The 19,979-nt window shown below is 50.4% G+C and overlaps 1 protein-coding gene across 3 annotated transcripts in view; it reads right to left on the reverse strand.

Annotated features, from left to right (window-relative positions):
- The window catches only part of LOC119153526 (discoidin domain-containing receptor 2-like), a 63,059-nt gene extending 45,943 nt beyond the window's left edge, over positions 1 to 17,116 (reverse strand). The window contains exon 1 of one of the 3 annotated variants that reach the window (XM_037400116.1): positions 17,052 to 17,116. The gene's annotated coding sequence lies outside the window, so the exon portion shown is untranslated. Of the gene's footprint in view, positions 1 to 16,299; positions 16,618 to 16,857; positions 16,936 to 17,051 lie in introns of those variants that run through there. The other 2 variants (XM_037400118.1, XM_037400119.1) reach the window with 2 other exon arrangements.
- Between the last annotated feature and the right edge of the window lie 2,863 nt (positions 17,117 to 19,979).

Raw genomic sequence — 19,979 nt, forward strand, 5'->3', positions numbered from 1 at the left:
TGGCCTCCCAGACCTGGAGGCTGCGGGCACCCTGGGGCAAGCACCCACACATGCCAGTAAGGCACCACCACAGGGCACAGCCACAGGGCTGCCACACCACCCTCCAGCTGCCACCCCTGCCCACAGCCGGGCTCTGCTGCAAAGCTACTGCTGCAGCCGCTGGAGAGCCCTGGGGTGCAGCAGCCAGGGGCCACGCTCACCTGGGTGACAAGGCCACTGGGATTTGAGAGGAACGCCATCTCCCTCAGCCTGCTGGTCACGCTTCTTTTGATGCAGCCCAGGATTTGGTTGGCTGTCTGGGCTGCAAGTGCACATTGCTGGCCATGGTGAGCTTCTCACCAACCAACACCTCCACGTCTTTCCCCTCAGGGCTGCTCTCAATCTGTTCTCCACCCAGCTTGTATTTGTGCTTGGGATTGCCCTGACCCACATGCAGGACCTTGCACTTGGCCTTGCTGAACTTTATGAGGTTTGCACAGGCCCACCGCTTAAGCCCGTCAAGGTCCCTCTGGATGGCATCCCTGCCCTCCAGCACATCAACCACAGCACACAGCTTGGTGTTGTCAGCAAACGTGCTGAGGGTGCCCGCAATCCCAGTGTCCATGCTGCTGACAAAGCTGTTAAACAGCACCGGACCCGGTACAGACCCCTGAGGAACACCACCTGTCACCAGTTTCCACCTGGACATCAAACCATTGACTGCAACTCTTTGAGTGTGACCATCCAGCCAGTTCCTTATCCACCAAGTACTTCATCCATCAAATCCATGTCTTTCCATGGAGACATCCTTTAGAGACAAGAATATTACATGGGACAGTGTCAAATGCTTTGCACAATTCCAGGTAGATGACATCAGCTGCTCTTCCCATATCTGCCAATGCTGTAACCCCATCGCAGAAGGCCACCAAATCAGTCAGGCACAATTTTCCCTTAGTAAAGCTGTATCAGCTGTCATCAATGACTTCCTTATTTTCCATGTGCCTCAGCGTAGCTTCCAGGAGGATCTGCTCCATGGTCTTGCCAGACACCAAGGTGAAACTGACTGGCCTGTAGTTCCAGGTCTTCCTTTTTTCCCCGCTCTTTAAAATTGGGGGTTATGTTTCCCCTTTTCCAGTCAGTGGGAACTTCACGGGGCTGCCACAACTTCCCAAATATGATGGATAGTGGCTTAGCCATTTCATCCACCACTTCCCCAAGGACCCGCAGAGGCATCTTATCAGGTCCCATGGACTTGTGCACCTGCAGGTTCCTTAGATGTTCTTGAACCTGATCTTCTCCTACAGTGAGCAGTTCTTCATTGTCACTGCCTTTGCCTTCTGCGACTTGGGCAGTGTGGCCAGAGCACTTGCCCATAAGGACAAAGGCAAAGAAGCTGTTGAATACCTCAGCCTTCTCCACATCCCAGGTAACCAGATCTCCCATTTTGTTCTGGAGAAGGCCCACATTTCCCCTAGTCTTCCTTTTATCACCGATATACCTATAGAAGCTTTCTTTGTTGCCCTTGACATCCCTGGCCAAATTAAATTCTACCAGGGCTTTAGCTTTCCTAACTTGACCCCTGGCTGCTTGGACAATTTCTCTGTATTTCTCCCAGGCTCCCCGTCCTTGTTTCCACCCTTTGTAGGCTTCCTTTTTGTGTTTGAGTTTGTCCAGGAGCTCCTTGTTCATCCACGCAGGCCTCCTGGCATTTTTACCTGACTTCCTCTTTGTTGGGATGCACCACTCCTGAACTCAGAGGAGGTGGAGGTGATCCCTGCGTATCAACCAGCTTTCTTGGGCCCCTCGTCCCTCCAGGGCTTTATCCCATGGTCAGCTACCAAGCAGAGCCCTGAACAGGCCAAAGTCCGCTCACCTGAAGTCCAGGGCTTTGGCTGGGGTAGAGTTAATTATCTTCACAGTAGCTAGCAGGAGTTGTGTTTTGCATTTGTGCTGATAAGAGGGGAAGTTTTAGTTCCGGCTGAACAATCCTTACACAGAGTCAAGGCCTCTTCTGCTCCTCACCCCACCCCGCCAGCAAGCAGGCTGAGGGGCGCAAGGAGCTGGGAGAGGATGCAGATGGGACAGTTGACTCCAACTGACCAAAGGGATATTCCACACCATACAGCATCATGCTCAGCATGTAAAGCTGGAGGAAGAAGGAAGATTTGGGGGGGGGGCATGGGACACAGGACAACACATTCAGAGTGATGGCGTTTGCCTTCCCAAGTCACCATTACATGTGACTGAGCCCTACTGGCCTGGGGACAGCTGAACACCTGCCTTCCATGGGGAGTGGTGAATGAATTCCTTGTTCTGCTCTGCTTGTGTGCCAGGCTTTTGCTTTGCTTATTAAACTGTCTTTATCTCAACACACAAGTTTTCTCACTTCTACGCTTCTGATGCTTTCCCCCATCCCAACTGGGGGGAGTGAGCAAACAACTGTGTGGTGCTTGGTTGCTGGCTGGGGTTAAACTACAGCAGGTATTCAAAAGAAAAAAGGAAGCAGACATGAACTACCCTGTGCCCACACTAAGTGCCAACTGGAAAATACAGCTGTAAGCCATGGTCACATACAGCCAAATGCTCCCATCTTCCTCCTTATGCCATCTCAGCCACACAATCCACCCCTCCATACCAAGAACAGAAAACTATTTACTTTTTTGCCCCTGGGTAATTTGTCCATGTGTGAGTGTGTTAATCATCTCAGAGGGATGGGACAATCCCTAAGGCTCATAGATGGTTTGGGACAGAAACACAATGACCAGCAGTAGGGTGGAGGTGGAAAGGTATGAGAACCTTTCCTGGTTGGGAAGCCCTACTCCACGATTGTGTTACTGATTCAGGTAACACACTTACAAGGCACTCTCCTGCCAAAATAAGGATGCCTGCCCTGTCAACATCATGATGCACAGGGACCAAGCTGGATACAGGCCCCTGGGGTAAGCTGGGACCAGAACAATTCCCTTTGGAGGACACAGGGCAGTTTGTGACAGAAGGTACTGCTAGACATCCAGGAACAGGGAGTCCAGGAGGGACACCAATAAAAGCATCAAAGCAGATGCACATCACATAAGCAACATCAAGGCTGTACAGAAAGCTTCCCATTCTCCCACAGCCCTGGGAAGAGCAATGGCCCAAGTCCAAACAGATCTGAGTAGCTTCTTTCCCTGGGGAAGGACAGCGCCATAGACACACAAAGCACTGCTAGAAAACTGATGATCTTGCAGTTACTCACTGATGCCTTCAGCACTTCAACATAGAAATAGGCTCTCTGCTGGATGCCCTCTGAAATGTAACTTGATCCCACGCTATACATTCACTAATCAATCTAAGGATGAAGCAAAGCAGAAAACACTTTTTTCACTGGAATGAGCCCAAATATGCACAATAACAGATCCCACTCAGAGCTATTACAAACTGAAGTACTTCAGAGAGTTTTGCATCTCACATCGCAGAGGGAGCATACTTCTGCAATAGCGTCATCGGTTCTCAAATTGTGTATTTGAGAAACTTCCTAATGACCTCATAGCAGCACATGTGACCAGTAAGTCATCTTCTCAAAGGACTAGAAATAACATCAACAGACCCTGTTTTGATTTTGCATAGAACAGCTTTCTGCAGCATGAGCAAGTTTCCAAACAGCAAGGGAGCAGAACCAGCAGCTCAGGCCAGGGCTGGCATTTTTACAGTTTCTCCAACAGATCATGTTTGGCTTCATAAAAAAAATCTGTCCCACTAACAGATGAAGACCCATTAGCAGATAGTAAATTCCATCTAGAAATTTAGACACAAAAGCTTGTTTACCCCAATGCAGGACAATCTGGCTGTTTTTAAGGAATCTACACAGTATCATAAATCCCAGAAGTACTTCAAAAGCATTCTAAGAGATAAGAGACGGTCTCAGAAAACAGAAGATTATGCCTTGAAAATGTTTCTACAGGCTTTAAAAGCAGCTTATTTTCATCCAGTGCTTAAAAATAACCTGCTATACTGAATAGCACAGCTGAAATTTGTGGGTGATGAACTAGTGAGCTGTTCACACTGAAATCAGGAAGTTGCCTTTTGCTGTCCCAGAGCCACTGCCTGATCAGGTGGCAGTGGGAGAAATAAATGAAGGAACACCCACGAGCATGTTGATGCTAAGGTGAAGACAACTAGAGAAACACCTCAAGACAGACAGACAGCATTGAACACCTGAGATCCCTCCTCTGTACCAAGCACAAGGTTCTTGCAGAGGAGAAGCTACGTAACCCCACTATAGAAATGGATGTCAAGAGACACGCACTAGACCTGTGACTTGCAGCCAGAGAACTGTCTCAGTTACCAGCGGTGAGACAAGGATACATACCTGAGTGAGAATAAGGAAAACACTAATTAGAGAAACACCTAAAAGCTTTTTCTGCCAGGCCTCTCCTGAAGCAGCAGCAGCACAGGCTGCGCCGGTGATACACCAGACCACCCGTCCTTCTGCAGTGGCTCTGCTCCATGGCCTTTATACTCCTTGCCTTCCAGTCACCCACCTAGCCCAGCTATGGCAGGACCTCTACCTGCCTTTATCCAAGAAGGCAACAGCAGGGCCCAGTGACCCCAGTAAGCACCAATATCTCATATCAGACAGGACCAGGCCATCACTTGAGCAGCCTATGGCTAAGCAGGGACAAAGGAGTTGAAGAGCACAGGACAGTCCCACTAAGGACTGGACCTGCACAATGTTCAAGCTTTTTATTCTTTCAGTGAGAGGTGGTGAAAGCCAGTTCCCACCTATCACCTTTCCAGGAACTTTTGATGCAACACAGCAGCCTGCTGTAAAAGTGCTTTGTTTACCCCCTACAGCCCTCTTCTGCCCTTAACCATGATGTGAGGGCATGTTCACTCCCACCCTACCCCAGCTGAAACATCTGCTCAGCCTAGCTCTGCTAGTACCATCCTCTCACTGCAAAGAAATCCACTTCCAGCTGTAAACCTGGGAAAGAGGAAAGCAGGGCAGAGCTTGGCACAGTGGGGAGGACAAGTTTGGGACGCATATGTGATATCCTTTAAGAAATACTGACACCACCACCCTTACATACAAGGTACCGACTAGAGCTGCTGTGCAGGATAACAGAAGGCAGCTCAGAGATTACAACATAGCTCATGTCGTGACATACATGGGACTTGATGTGGGACAAACCCTCCTCAAGTGGTGTAAGAGACAACAGGGCACAAGGGGAGCACTCGCGCTCCACCACACATCTCCCATCCCATGCCAAGGAAACCTTTCCTGCTCTGAAGAGAGATGATGAGGGTCCTCAACAGGGCAAACACCACAGCAGTGTGGAGTCTCCTCTGCCCCTCAGCAACTTGCTACATCACCACAACAAGCACAGCCTCTGGTCCAGCCACAGGATAGATACATCCTCATGCCTCAACAGATAAAGTTCTGCAGCTAAGCCAAGCTGCTTGTTTCTGGGCACACAGGCAGCTGCTCAGTGAAGCCCTGTCCTACTGGGACATGGGAGCAGAGGCAGCCTCAGCATCACTTTGCCATCATGGCTCCCTCACCCAGGGGTAAGTGACTGGGGAGGTGGCAATGAAGGAATGACAACTCCCCTCCAGCCCCCAAAATCTCACTCAGAGCTCTAATACTACCAGGAAAGATCCTAACAGCAGCAGCAGCCTCCCGTCTTCTAAACATGGTCCCCAGCTGCCACATCATGGGCTGCTTCAAAGCTGGGGATGAGAGTAGAGAGAAGGAAAGTAGTACTTAAACCCCCAGGTCAGAACAAGTGGAGTGAGACCAATTTAGCTTCAGTTGCTATGACAGAGCCCCAGTGAACATCATCTAGACAAGGAATAAACTCCTGGCACAGAGCAGCAGCAGCACTCAGCAAGGACACACTTGTAAACACTCTCCCTGGCCATCTTTGCTGACGCAACTGTGAGAAAGGGGCAGAGGAAACCATCATCTGCAAGCAGACATCCCTCCCTATCCCTGGACACTGGGAGCAGCCCAGGCAGGATCTCTCCAGCTTCTTTGCCTCGCTTTTGTCTGCGAAGTACCCTCTGGTGTCCTGCAACAGCAAGCACTGCCACTCCAAGGAAGGGCTCAACTCCCATGAGGTAGTAAAGCTTCTGCTCTGGGCTTTTAATATCTAATCCCTGGAAGCAATTGATATATACAGCAGGCACAAGGCCTCTTTCAAAGCTGACCTTTATTCTTGAAACACTAGATAATATCTAATATCCTGAGCATTGTGCTTCATGTCCTTCTCTCCGCCCTCTATCCCAGTAATGAGTTTGGAGCAAGGAAGGCAGTATAAGGAGAGTTCTGACAAGCAGAGCTGCACAGGTGCCAGGACTGCTGGGGGCAAAGCCCTGCTATCCCACCTGCAGTGATCCTTTCCCAAGTCTGTTCCTCTCCCCCAGAAGCTTCCTGGGTGAAACTGTGTTGGCATATTTCACCTCAAAAAGTACAAGCCATGGGGATCCGAGAAGACCAATGTCTGAGTGTTAATTCCAAATCCAGCTCAGAGAAAAGCTAATCAGCTTCCTTCATTGGAGGTTTTATTCCAGAGACTGCGAGAATGAGCAGAAAGCCAAAGCAAACCAAAAGCTATAAGCCTCAGCAAGGAGGAACAGCACACGGGAAGGGAGATTCAGCACCAGCCATTTGCTTTTCCAGCAAGGGACGCTAAAACAAATGGGCTAAGCTCAGCTTGTAGCAATGCTGCTCCAGCTCCTCCGCTTGTCATGCACAAAGACAGACCCCTGCAACAGTTAAGTGGTGCATGGAAGAACTGGTGGCATAAGAAGAGCTGTCAGCCAAAGTCAGCCTCTAGCTGCCACCCCTGAAGCCCTGTACAGCTGTTGCTCCAGCACCCTCCAACCATACAACCCCAAACCTGACCTCTGCGCTTTTGTCCGAAGCTAGCATGCAGAGAGCAGCTGACAACAGTAGTCACCACATTTCTGCGATTCCTCAGCAGGACTATCATCTTCAAATAACCAGAAGACTGCAGAAGCCCATGCTCCCAGCCCTTTTCATTGCCTCTGGTATGGAAACAAAAGGCAGGAGCATGCTCCCGGGCACGCGGTTCAGACGGGCAGGATACCAAAGGGCCCCTCTGCATGGCGCAAGTGAGAATCTGTAACACACCCAAGGACGCTGCTGCTCACTCCACATGACCAGACTTCTCTGACACGACGGCTGGTTTGCACTGAAGGAAAACAACATGAATCTCCAGAGCAGAAGACAGTGCCAAGCAAGATCACAACCATCCCACAGCAGCTCTCCCTTTCAGTGCCAATGAAGCACACACAATTTCTGAATCTCCCCGTGACATGAGGGTATGCAGAGTCCAGGGATGCAGCCAGACTTGAGTCTAGCAACAAGGCCTTGGCTAAGGAAGCTTCCACCTCCTCAGCAGCTCCTTGCATCTCAGCCATTTCCCCTCAAAGCAAGGCCTCCTGGCCTAAGTATAAGGGTGTTGCAATCTGCAGCTTTGTCTGAAGAAATCCAGCCCAGACGCAGCAGCAGGCCTCTGGTCTGGCCTGACTACATGCCATTCACGGACACCCACTGCGTCCAGAAGCTTGTGGCATTTCTGAAGGCAAGTTTACTTCTCAGATGTAGAGAGCTCTTCTGCTCCCGTTAATACTCAGGGCCGTGATAGGCAACTTAGATGTGCACTCCAGCAGGCACACTGATCTCATGACCTGGTATTTTTTCTGAAATAAACACAGCAGGCTCTGGGGAAAACCCTCTCCTCCCATTGTGAGGGGCTGGGGAGGGTAGATAAAAGGCAGCTGCATGCCTTGTGTATGTGTGGCCTCAGCCTGGGCGCACAGCTGGCTGGCACCAATCCCACACTCGCCTCAGGGCAAAGGATGCTCACAGTGCTCCTCCTGCCCCTCCTGACCAGTGCAGCTCCTATCTGGGCAAGCACCACAGCTAATACCAAGGGGGAAACACCCATACGCTCATTCCAACAGCAGGATAGATCCTACAAGCACTGCTTCACCTGTAACACCCCATGCAAACATGAGAAAACCACCTAACAGGATCCCTGCCTTTTCCTGCAGAAACAGCACTAGGGTCTGCTCATATTTCCCATACTAGCATGGAAAAGACTGAAGGATTCAGACATGTTACACTATTAGCCCTACTGGGACGTTTCCTAACTGTTCACTTAAATGTTTTTAAACCAGCAGGATGAGGTAATTCAAACTTAAATGCATAACACACCATAAGGTGGTTCTCTAGGTACAACTCTCAAGCAAAAGCAAACAAAAGCTGATCCGGCATGGTACACTGCTCCATCCCCGGACGTTTTCAGGACTTGGCCAGACAAAGCTACGGCTGAGGCGATCACACACTGGAGACAGTCCCACTTCAAGCAGGAGGTCAGGCTGAAGATCTCTAGATGTCCTTTCCAACCAGTATTTCCATCATTCTGTGACAGCAAATGAGAAGAGGCATAATAATTATTGCCAACGGTTTTATGAAAGACTTGCATCAAGTTTCTCTGAAGAGATCCTTCTAGATTATATTAAAAGCTTGGTTAAGTATGTCGGCACTGACACAATCAGGGCTAATTCTGTACTGGCAGGGATACTGGAGTACCAGTATCTGTGCCTTGATGTATTGTACAGGTCTCACACAGGGTCAGCACACTGCGTCAGACTGTCCTTGCACAAATTAACACCTGCCATAAGAGATTTCTTTTTGGCATTTAACTTCAGCTATGTGTTCAAATACAAAGGCTTGCAATTATTCCAAGAATACAGGTTAAAAGCAAGACAGCCAATAGCTCTCAGGACATTAGAAACAACTAGAAAAATCATTTCCCACTATAAGTCTTTACTCTAGGGAGGTTGCAGAAGCACTGCTGCTATTTGGTGTCCTTCCAGTGCTGGGAGGAGGCCAAAAAATGCCGTAGCAGAGACTGAACCACATCTAATCACTGGTGGGTTCAGTCCTCAGGAAGAAGGCAGCATGCCTACATGCAATGCTCTGTCTGGAGGGTGATGGGGAAGCAGCATCAGGCACCAAGAGAAAAGAGGGTCGTTGGCCACCAGAGAAACTGCCACAATGCTGTTCCTCCCAGCTGTCTCCCATGGTACATGCACATGGCACTGGCCAGCAAAGCTCATTTTCTGAGAGTAGAGCCCTGTCCAGGTTGCCCCAAACCATGAAAGAAAGTATGTAGATGGATGGCATCAAACTGATGGAAAGATGAAGGGCACTTTGGGAGACTGGGTTATTGGAATCATATCCATCAGAATCCAGACAAACGCAAGACACACGCACTTACAAAGTCCACAAGATGAATTTACAGTGTTGGGATCCTTGTCCACGGAAACTGTGAGGGAGCTCGCTGCATGGCTGCTGCTCTGTTCTCTTCAGCAGCCAAATCACAGCATACATGACCAACACCTCATCCCAAACAACAACATGGCACTGGAGGCTCGCGCTGCACATTCGCACCAGCACCCCCAACTCAGCTTCACTATCAATGCAGAAACTAAAGAAACTCCTGGAAGATCACATTACCCAGTACAAAGGTGTGACAGCTTGTCAGGAACATAAGAAACAGCCTAAGCTTAGGGAAAAGCACTCATTACAGGCTGACATTTTCACATTGGACAATACTGGTACTCCAGCTATTTCTGCTACAGGTTTTTTGTATGGGTTTGTTTTGTTTTTTTCACTTTTTGACAGGTAGAAGCCAACAAGCACAAGCAAAATAAAGCAGTAATACAGAGAACAAAACCTGACATTTGACTAGTTTAGCTCTCCAGAAGGCAGCAACACAATAATTGATATCACTACCAAATGATACATGCAACAGAAACATGCCCAGATTCAAGGAAAAATAAGAGCTGCAAATGCAGTGTGCTCTGCAGGCCCTGTCTCTGTATTTGCTCGTTCTTCAGCAGCTCTTTGTTACTGATGGGTGGGACATTTTTACACCTTAAATGCTATTCCCAGAGAAACTGAACTAACTTCTCATTTTTACTGCAAAAATTCATCTGATTGGAAGAAAATACCCCACCCTCTTCTTCTGGCCTCCAAATTGCAGCTGGCAGACTCAGGACACAGGACAGTCCTGAGGAAGAAACACAACTGTTTGTTTGTCTGTGCCGCCTCTTGTCCTCTCGCCCTCTCCTCCATCCCCCACGGCACATACAAGCTGATCCATCTCCCTACGATCTCTGGACAGGAGCTGACTTGTTTCAGGTTTATCACGCACCAGAGCTCTGCACTGCAGAGCTTTGCAGAGAGATTTGGGCACAGTACCCAAGCATCAAGGAAGGAAAGTCAAATCAGGTCAAGAGAGCATCATCCATGCTGGGAGCCCTTCCAAGCAAACACCCAGAGAGCTGCTGCATTAGAAGCAGACAGGCCCCAAATCCAAATTTTGGAACAACTCCACCCAGTTTAATTCCTTGGTCATACATTCTGCAAGCATTAGTTCTGAGTGGGCTGGTGTTTCAACAGCTCCTTACTTGAAGCTTCATGGACAAAACAAGGTTTAGGCAGCACTCTTCAGGGTACAGCTCATCCTCTCCCATGTGTATGCACTGCTCGGCCCAGGTGGCTGCCCTGGGACAATCATCAGACTCCTGGTGGACAGACAGCCCATGAACAGACCCAGCAGGATCTCATCCATGAGCAGGGAGCAGCATTAAGAAATAAATGCTTGAGCTGGTTTGAAAAATATACAGCCTCACTGCAATCCCTCAGAGCTACAAGTGGTTTGCCAGTCCTTTGCATTAAAAGAAGGATCCTGGGAGTATCAGCCAGTGACTAGGACATGGAACCAAAGCAACTTATGTTCACAACTATTTTACCTAGGGAATAAATTAGTACAACATAGAAAGTAGGTATTTTAACTTGCACTGTACCACACACAAGGATATCAAAGCTTGATGAGCATGCATACAGGTTTTCCACCTCTGTGCACTTGACTTTCCACCTCCATGAAATGACATGACACCTCCTGCATGAAGTTAAGCATTGGAAAAGAGTTTCTGATAAACTCCCATGGAGCAGACATGCTTAAGTGACAGGCAGCATAGCAACAGGGGAAAAAAACCACACCACCAAGTCTGTGCTCACCTGTAAGATTTACTTTCACCTATTTGTTTCAGGAAGCAAGCGTGACCCACAGAACGAGTCTCCCCTCCAGGCACTGAAATGGAGTGGAAGGAGCTTTTAACACATCTTGCTTTATACATTCCAAGTTACATAAAATGTCAGCAGATTTCAAGTTTGGGATTTGAAATTTTCCCCACCCAGTCTGATTCCAATTTTTATTTTCACTTTTTTTTTAGAGAGAGAGATTGAGAACAAATGGCTCCTTGACTCTTATTTCCATAATCAGTATTAGTAAAAAAAATACTATCTTTTTTTGCATAACTAATGCCTTCTTGATTGGAAGAAGTAATTTCAGGCACAAAGGAGCCCTGGCATCAGGAAAGTGCGCCTCTACCTTGCCTGTGAGAACAGGTTGTACTTTATAAAGTTATTGGCAACAAAAGTTTTTAGCTTGGTCTCCTGTGCTGGGAACACCATCCAACATCACTTTAGAACAGCTTTGCTTAATTTTCAACATTCTTAAGCGATGGCTGTGATTACTTTGGAAGAAGCAGCCTTTCCATTAAGTACACCTTAGCCCAAGTTGCCATCAAGAGAAGTGGAAAACAGCATCCCTTTTGAGAGGTACCAGAGATTGGTGGGATCCTCTGTGGCAGAACATCAGCATCAAGTCCTCCCTGCTCAGAATGTTCTCATGCATCAACAGAAGAACTATCATCAATTCTACATAAATTCCTCTGCTGAAGCCAGCAGAAAAACGTCTGTGGAATTAAAGCAGATGAGAGCCTTCCCTCACTTGGCCTTATCCCAACACCACACACACTAAAGAGAGAAACAGAGCTAAGGAAGGATGAAATGCTTCCTTGCTATCTCATGTTGCTGTCCAAGCAACAGGGACCCAGCACTTGAGAGCATCCCTTGGTATTATTTATATTCAGAAAGCTCTTGCTGGAGCACAAAGCCATCCTGAAGACGGATGCTTTCACAGTCTCTTGTGTTTTGTATGTGCCATGAGGACACTGGGCATGTGACTTGCGTATTAAAACTTTCTCACTCGCTAGTCTAAGTTCAGAGATTCTTTCCCTGAAGAACACACTGAATGATCTCATCTGCAAGCAATCAGCCTGAGAAATCAGCTTGTTAAAGGAAGCTTCTAGGAAAGGAGAGATGTCTCTGGAGAATTTGGGGGCCTATATTATTTTAACCAGTTTGTTAAACCCCAGCTGCTCTCTCCCCACTGGAGTCACACAACCAAGAAACCATTTCTCCTCCCATACAACTCCAGACAGCAGGACAGTTTGCCAACACCTGACTGGAGCATCATGTTTTCATTCTCCACAGCCTGAAAGCACTCACATTTTCATACAAACTCATTTTAAGCAGGTGCTGGAAGAGTGCAAGAACAAACTCAGAGCTGCAAGTTGAGTAGCATCCAGAAAAGCAACCCATTGAACATGCAACAGTGGTGACCTGAATGCGTAAGAGCATTTTCTTAATTTCTGAGTATGTATTTCAGTATTCCCCCACAATTATCACTCGGACCCTAGACACACACCCAGACAGAAGAATAACCAGTATAGTGGGAGCTCTGAAGAGGAGTAAGGGAACAATAAGCTCACTGGAAGCCAGCTTTACCCTGAGATTGCTGAAAGTGGTGTAACAGAATTTTACATCAGTTTCCGGTGACGCTGCCAGGAGCATCCAGAAAGCTTACACTCTGCCCGTGGGCACCCCTCCCCACAAGGCAGTATCTTTTCTTTCCCAGTGAAAACCTCAGGGAAGCACGAGCAGTGCAAAGCACATAGGAAATGAAGTGCAGCATTTGATTCCCAGATTATACTCTGTTCACATTTGCAGGGCCAGCTGCACCTTGTTCATTTAGAAGGAGCACTACAGTGAGTAGAACAAGCAGTGTGACTCATGCCTGCAAACTCAGTCACATTTGCATTCCCTGAGCTTTCAGAAGGACCACCACGCTTCCACCCCAAAGGGGAGGCAGGGAAGATGAGATCAGGATCCTGCCTTTCTTCCATGCAAGCTCTCACACCCTGCATTAGCTGCTGTCCACAGCATCTCCCAGGCAACCCTTTCTTAGCTGCCCCTAGTTGGTCATTCAAGCACTTTGAAAGACTTTCCTTAAACTTCCTGCATAGAAATCACTGTTTAACGTTCAACACAGAAGAAAAAAAGTAAAGCCTCTAACAAAACAGTCTCTAACAAAAGAGATCAGGAGGACTGAGCACTTGGCTCTTCCCAGCCATGGCTTATTCAAAGTGATTATTCACTACTTCCAGCACCTATTCTCAGTTCAACTTGCAAAAGTAACTGTTATGAAACAAACAGAAGAAAGCAAAGATCAGAATGGGAAGGTAATACCATGACAGCAGAGGATCAAGTTAACTGCACTCAGTTCTTCCTCAGTTTGTACCTTTACTAAAGCTACTTACGACTCTTCAAAAAGATGACCTACAACCTCAAACCATAGTTCTCAAACCCACTGTGAGAATCACTGTGAGGGACTTTGCCCTGTACAATGCAAGATGACAGTCACAGTGAAACTGTTTTGATCAATGGTGACACCTTCTAGCTCCAAACGCAACCCTCAACCTCACAACAATTTGAAATATTGCCCTAAAGAAGCTTTTTGCTCTCTGTGTCTTTAAGAAAAAAGAAACACATTGCTTTCTTCAACTGCAAACATACAGGCTAAACAATGTTATGAGACAAAAAAGTCTCCATCAAGCTCTGTACTCCCTAGCCAAGTTCCTAATTTTACTTAGATCAAGATCAGACACCCCCCCAAACATATGTCTGCTACCAAAATCAAGGTGCAGGACAGCCACCCCCAAATCCCTGGGAAACCCCCATCTCAGAAAACTCAAAGCATAAAGGGGGGGCAATATTGAAGGGCTCAGCTGCCACCTCCTATGGCATAGCTTCTCAACCAAATCGTGAAGGGGAAGAAGAAAAAGGAGATTTTCCAGTTCAAGTTCCAACTCCTTTTTAAAAATCAGTTTATAACCACTAAAATAAACACAGTAAGAACAACTGTGCAGTAACTGGGAACCTGCAAAAACAGCTGCAGTTTAAGAGGCAACGTCTGGCAAACACCAGCAGATACAAACAGCCCAAGGGAACAGCAGGACATTCGGGGAATCAAACAGTGAATTTCACCTACAGGCTCATCGAAAATCTCCCTGAAGTTGATCCAACCAGAACATGCAGGGCAGAGGCAACTATTCTCTCTGTGCTGTTTACCACTGTGGTAGGCATCTGCTCCCTGTCAGATCTACCTCCCTGCTGAACTCCTCTCTCCTCCTGGATGCCCAGGCCTCTCCCATGCCCCTAACTGCCCTGTGCTGCCTTAGCCCAGCTGACAGCACCCCCGCATGCCTGACTAGCCACAGGGAGAGATTCAGAGCACAGCTGCCCCACTCCCCAAGTACATCACCTGGATGGGCACACTGTTGCCTGCACTGCTCTCCACTCAGCAGGGGCTCTAGGCTATTTCTCTGGTACCCAAAAAGTCTTCTCACGGGAAGCTGCCGGTCCCTCCAGGGCACAGACCCCCAAGTCCAGCCAAACTCTCTGAGAAACAGCCACCACAAAAGGAAGGAAGGGCAGGAAACCCTGAACAAGCAGCATACTCCTAAGACACCAGTTCTTGCATATTTCAACTGTTTTGAAATCCCTCTAGGACATCTTCAGAAGATGAGTGACCACATCAAATGGTGCAGAACTGCAGCAACAAGTAGCATTCCTGAAGTCATCCCAGAGTCCTACTGCCATTTCACCTTTGGACTCCAGCCAAGATAATTCCCCAGTATTTGGACACTAATAAAACTTTCTGACACTTTCTTCTCAATGACTATTTAGAATTCAAAGACCCAAATCTCCACTCTTTTCCAACGAGCTACCTCAAGCCTCAATAGACAGCTGCATGTTTTGGACATCCTCCTTCGCTGCAAAGTTGACAGTTTTCACTAACACCCAGTTCCAGTTGCTCTTGGCTCTCTGTCCCTCACCACAGACCTGTGCTCTCCATGGCCAGGCTTGTCACTGCGCACAAAAACCACATTCAGGAAAGATGCAACAAATGAAGGTTTTCCTGGACAGTGAATTGAATGAAAAAGATGAGGGCTCCTGGGAAAGGCAAGGAGCCAGCTCCAAGGGAAAAGGCAGGTCACCTGGGCAATTCGCAGGGGAGGAGAAGGACAGAGCACCTCAAGGTCTCACAGGGACTGCTCCTGAAAGTTTAAGATGCTGCAGATTTTCAAACTGTAGCCTACAACCATCAGAAGGCCACAGATAACTTGGTAGCAGCAAAAGAAAGCTCATACACACTGACATCTGCCCAGGCAACAAGCACACACCTGGATAATAGATACAGGCCTTCTTAAAATATAATTACTTTTCTTAATTATACACCAGAGGCCAGAACCCACAGGCTGAGCAAGCCACAAGTGGCATGGGGGCTAATTCACAGAGCTTCTCTTGATTTCAACAGCCCACAGTACGCAGACAATCAGATTAAACGGACACCAGAGCCTTTCTAATTTTATGGTCCACAGAGAGAAGGCAGGAATGGCTGATGGAAGAGCAGCAAGGCCTCTCTGCCCACACACACCACCGCTTCTGGCTCCACAACTGGAGATCTGCCACTAAAGGGCTTTTTTAAAGAACTTTCTTTTTCAGTGGAGTCAGTTGAAGAGACAAAGAAGAGCTCGGCATTTAAAACTGAAGCGTTTCAAAATGTTGGTTTATCTTTTAACTTCAAAAGAAGAGGAATACAAGTGAAACAAATCTCAGTTGCTCCCTCACCAAATTTTTCCCTTTCTGCCTCCAAAAAAGCAAGGCACCCTGAGCTCCACTTGATCAAGTTTTCTTTTCTTTCCTCTTCCCCTTTGGCTTACAAGATGCTGCTAGAGAAGCTGTGAGGAAATAGTCCTAGATTCTCATACTTTTGTCTTCTCCCAATCCCCCATTCCCTTACAGAAAATTCAGAAGCCAGGTGAGCCAAAGAAACAGCAAGCTAGCGCATCCAGCGCAAACAGGAAGAAACGGAAAAGCACCGATGAACAAGAAACTGAAATACTGAGTATCAACCAGAAAAGGTCAAAACAAAAAGTTGAAAACCAAAGTTTTCCCACAGAGGTATACTTAAAGAAAAAAAAAAAAAGTCTTTCACAAAGGGAAAAAAACCCAAGCAGATGACACCGTCGGCCAGCACAAGCACCCACCTCTCAAGCTTACGAGGACAAACCAGACCGTGGGACCTGCGTGTAACTGCCACCACCGTTACACCGCACAGCTTACTCTGCCAGCTGCTGGCGGGGCCACAGAGCCCCCCAACGCGGCTCCAGCCGCGGGGCAGCAGGCGACGGCCGGTGCGGGTCGGTGCTTGGCCGCGGGGCGCGGGGGCAGCCCCCGCCGCGGGGGCACCCTGCGGAGCGGTGCTGAGCCCGCTGCCGGCCGGCGGCCTAACAAAGGCTGGAAACCCCACGAAATACTGCTGGCAGCGCTAATTAGAAAGGTCTCTCGCCGCACGTTACTGCCTGAAAACACCGAACTGTCCAGAGTAGCGCTTCAACAGGTTTACGCGCTCCCGGGCAGCCGAGGGAGTAAGCCCCGCGCTGCAGCCCGCACGGCACCGGGCGGCGTGCCCCAGCCCCGGGCGACTCGCCCGCCCGGCCCCGGCCCCTGCCCGCCCCGGGCCGCAGCAGGAGCCGGGCGCGGCCGCAGGGGACCCGCTCGGCGCCCCCTGCCCCACTGGAGGCCCGGAGCCCCGCCGGCTTTACCGAAAGGCGCCCCGGGAGCGGCCCCGAGCTCCCCCCGCACTTACGGCCGCCCAGCGGCCGGCCGGGAACGGGGCGGGACGGCGGCGGCCACGGCGCCGGGCCCGCGGGCAGCCGGCGGGACGGGGCGGCCGCCCCGGGCAGCGCCTCCCCCGGTGGCGGCGGGCGGGGTGGGGCCGGGGAGCCGCCGCGCTTACCTGAGGGACCGGGCGGCGGCGGCGGGCGGGCGCGCTGCACCACGGCCCCCTTCCGGCCCCGGGCGGGCGAGGGCGGGGGCGGCCGCGGCCGCGCCGCTCTTAAAGCGACAGCTCGCGGGGGCGCGCGGCGCCGCGGGGCCGCGGGGGCGTCGCTGTGGCAACGCGGCGCGGAGGGCGGGAGCCGCGGCTCGCCCGGCGCTGGGCCGGGGCCGCCCGTGGGCAGCGCCCGGGGCCGCGTCGCCCGGGGCCTCGGGGCTGTGTCCCCGTGTCTCCACGTCCTCCGTGTGCCTCGGGGCCGTGTCCCCGTGTCCCCTCATCTTCCGTCTGCCTCAGCTCCCCACCATGTCCCCAAGTTCCCCATGTGCCTCAGGGCTGTGTCCCCCATGTCCGCACGTCCTGCTTCAGGGCTCTGTCCCCGTGTACCCATGTCCTTCGTGTGCCTCAGCGCCCCGCCATGTCCCCACATCTTCCATGTGTCTCAGGGCCCCACCGTGTCCCTGCGTGCTCCGGGCTGAGTCATGTTCCTGTAACACCCAGGTGCCTCAGGGCTGACTCACGTCCCGTGCACCTCAGGGCCCCACGGTGTCCCCATGTCCCCCTGTACCTCGGGGCTGAGCTGTGTCCTGCTGTGCCTCAGGGCTGAGCTGTGTCCCCATGTGCCTCAGGGCTGTGCCCCCATGTCCCCCTGTGTGTCAGGGCTGAGCTGTGTCCCCATGTGCCTCAGGGCTGGGGCCCCACCATGTCCCCCTGTGCGTCAGGGCTGAGCTGTATCCCCCTGTGCCTCAGGCCTATGTCCCCGTGTGCCTCAGGGCTGAGCCGTGTCCCCCTGTGCCTCAGGGCCCCACCGTGTTCCCAGGGGACCCCCCATGCCTCAGGGCCATGCTGTGTCCCCATGTCCCTCTGGTGTACCTCACGCCCCCGCCACATTCGTAGGTTACCTTATATACATTAGAGCCCCCTCATGTCCCCCTGTTGCCCCTCATCCCTCAGGTCACCGCCATGTTCCTCAGCCACCATGGCATTGCCCTTGCTCCCCAGCCACTGCCACCTGCCCCAGGTCACCACCTTATCCCTGAGGGTCCCACCCCTGCCGTGGTGCCAGCAGGTCCCTCCTGCTGGCCCAGCACCCCCAGAGCTGTGATGGCACTCAGTGGCGTGGGGCCACCAGCCGGTTACAACAGCCTCTCCCACACCTGCCTCTTTTTAACAAACTTGACGTCGATTCAGCTCGTTTTTACAGCGATGTCAAAGGAGACGGACCCTTCCCTGGGGCTGCCCAGGCACACGGCCTCCAACAAGCTGAAGAAAGCAAATGTGAGTGGGAAACTCTCCCGGGCAGGAGAAAGGGAAGGAAGGAAAACCCTGTTTACCGGGGACAGGGTGTGCTCGGAGGAGATGTCCAGCACACCAGGTAAAAACATAGCCAAAACATTAGTGACCAGCTGGACAGAGTGACACAGCCTCCAGGCATAAAGTAGCTGGACTTTTTGAAGATACTGTTTATGAGCAAGTAACAGTGAAGAATGTTGCTTTGTCCAGGAAGCAGAAACACTGGGTGTCAGGGTAATCCCATCGTCCTTGTGATCAAACTTTCTGTCTCCCAAAAAGAATTTTTACTCCTTTTTTGCTGCACGAGTGAACACAAATCAGTTTTCAATTTGATGGCTTTTAGCTCGGTTGAGTAGCTCTCTAACGCTGCAAGGCAAGAAGAGGTACAGACCCTGGCACATCTTCACTAGATTGCTCATTTATTTATCATTTCCCCTGACTTTTGTCTTCTAAAGTCTTCTTTACAGCAGTCTTTTCAGCCTACCCTTTCTCAGACAACCAGTTGTGCAATGCAGTAGTGCAGCACGTAATATCTAGGTGAGGCAGTGCAACAAAAAAGCGTTTTAATATTTTCTCCATTACACTTCTGGGACACCGTCAGTCCAACCTAGGCAGAGCCAGAGGGTGAGCAACGCCCCTCACGAAAGCAGCTGTGTTTATAACTCCCATGGCATGCCTCCGCGGGGAGCAGCGGCGGTGCCCTCATTGCACAGCGAGGGGATGCAGTGCTGGCTCCTACATTTGGGGGCAACTTGAAAAGCTGCCACAGAGCTTCCTCTGCTAGTGAGGTTACGGACAGTCTTCTTACAGCTCCCTCAGAAAAAATACTGAGCACCTCTGTGGGTACTCTAGATGGGCATGGGGACAGGGGGTCAAGTGTTCGTGTTGTTGGATCAGGGAAATATGGCCAGAGGTACCCCTTTAGGAGCATCTTGGAGTGCTGCATCTCAGTGTGCTTGGTCCCCTAGGACACATCTATTGTACTAAATTAAGCAGCTCCTGGGGACACTGCTGGGTACAGGGATGTGATTATATGTAACGGCAAACCGCCGGCATGGTCCCTGGCCTGGGTTTGACGTAGTGCATCCATCATGCTCCCCTGGGACCGTTCCAGGCAGAATGTCCCAGGGGCTGCTCCCAGTACACATCTGGATGCTGTCTGCATTAGAGGCCAAGAGATTTTACCAAGCAGGGGTGTGTGCTGGAGCAAAGGACTCTGTGCCCTGTAGCAGGACTGGGGGACTCTGGGGCAGCAAGATGGGGCTGAGATCGCCTAAGGGGACTTGGACAAGGGAAGAGGTTGGAGGGACGGCTGGTATGAGGAAAGAAGGGGCTGGGGCTGGAGCATGTATACTCTGGAGCATGCAGAATGGGGAACTGGGGACTCTGGAAGATGAAGGAATGAGATGTAGGCTCTAGCCCGTGGACAGCAGGTGATATTGGAGGCGTCTGGGGCAATAGAGCTGGGCTGCAAGGGCCCCCCTGTGCAGAAAAGGCAGCTACTAGCAGGAACCACAAGCCTTGCAGGGCTGGAAATTCAAGTACGGAACTGAGTCCTGGCATGTCCCTGCTACAGAGCCTGTCTGTTATCCCCCCAGG

Source organism: Falco rusticolus, chromosome 9 (assembly GCF_015220075.1).
Source record: "Falco rusticolus isolate bFalRus1 chromosome 9, bFalRus1.pri, whole genome shotgun sequence".
In the NCBI taxonomy this organism is placed as follows: domain Eukaryota; kingdom Metazoa; phylum Chordata; class Aves; order Falconiformes; family Falconidae; genus Falco; species Falco rusticolus.